Below are 1,292 nucleotides of genomic sequence, written 5' to 3'. Positions count from 1 at the left end.
TGTACAATGCAACAGAGTTGGTAGATATGTTCCTTTCCCACAGTGAGTTTATATTCCCATACGATACCCCCAAAGACCTTTAATTTAGGCACCAAATAACTGCTGTTGCTGATTATTTAAAACCACCTCCATCCACAAGCTATATTTCATAGAGAAAGAAAAATAGGGTTTAATGAATGAGTTTCTGGAAAAATGGAGACAGGATAGAGATTCAGGGATAATGAACTGTATCTTTTATAAGGATTAAGAAACCATCTCAGAATATTCCAACTCTATTAGGAAAGCCACACAAACAGTAAACTTCTAGAAAGACTGAAGACCTAGGAGGACTGGGGGAAAGAAAATGACTGAGATCAGGGGTAAGCACACTGTTGTGACATCACTGACAATTTAAATAGCCTCTACGCTTAACATGTCACTGATTAGCTAACACAAAGCAAGTGGAAGAAAAAAGAGAGTGACTGTTGATATTCCCAAATCAGAAGTTGCTAAATGAAACTGATACCTTTTGGCCTTCACAAGTAAGCATACTCCAACTCACCTTTCCCCTTCCTTTAATAAACCAATAGATATTGATTTTGACCTGACTTTTACCAGTTCTTCTCCTTCATCCCAGACCTCCTTTACAGGTCATTTAATCTATGAAAAACTGATTTCCAGATTCCTGGCCCAGCCAGTAGGATCTGATTTTTCAATCAGCTCTCCCAGAAGCCCAGTAACAATCATGATCAAACCTAAGAAGTTTTCCCCCTGTTTGGCTGCTGCTGTTGGTCACATTTTAGCCACTCTGCTGGGTCAACAGGGAACAGTGAGCCCTTGGCCCACCATCCTGCTAAAAATATTCCTGTGGAAACCATTTATTCAACCCATCCCTCTTCAACACAAAAGTGCATCAATAGCTCCAGCTGGGCTCAGCTTCCCTGCGGAAATCACAGGGAATGTCAAAAAATGGCAGTCTCAATCTCTTCTCTAAGGACTCAAGAATGAAACCTCAGATTAATCAGAGGAAGGGAAGACTGGGAGGGAAGAAAGGGAATGGGAGTCTGGTACTTTTGTTGAAATACTAGCAAACTGTGTTGGTTGCAGACCCTCTCCCACAAGGGGCTCACAGTCTCAATCCCCATTGTATAGATGAGGTAACTGAGGCCCAGAGAAGTGAAGTGATTTGCCGAAGATCTCACAGCAGACAAGTGACAGAGCCAGGATTAGAATCCATGACCTTCTGACGCCCAGGCCCATGCTCTATACACTACAGCCCTATGCAGGACAGGGACTGTGCACAACCTAAATAA

Source organism: Tachyglossus aculeatus, chromosome 2 (genome assembly GCF_015852505.1).
Source record: "Tachyglossus aculeatus isolate mTacAcu1 chromosome 2, mTacAcu1.pri, whole genome shotgun sequence".
Classification (NCBI taxonomy): domain Eukaryota; kingdom Metazoa; phylum Chordata; class Mammalia; order Monotremata; family Tachyglossidae; genus Tachyglossus; species Tachyglossus aculeatus.
The sequence above is the reverse complement of the archived record's forward strand: the minus strand, read 5'-3'. Positions refer to the sequence as shown.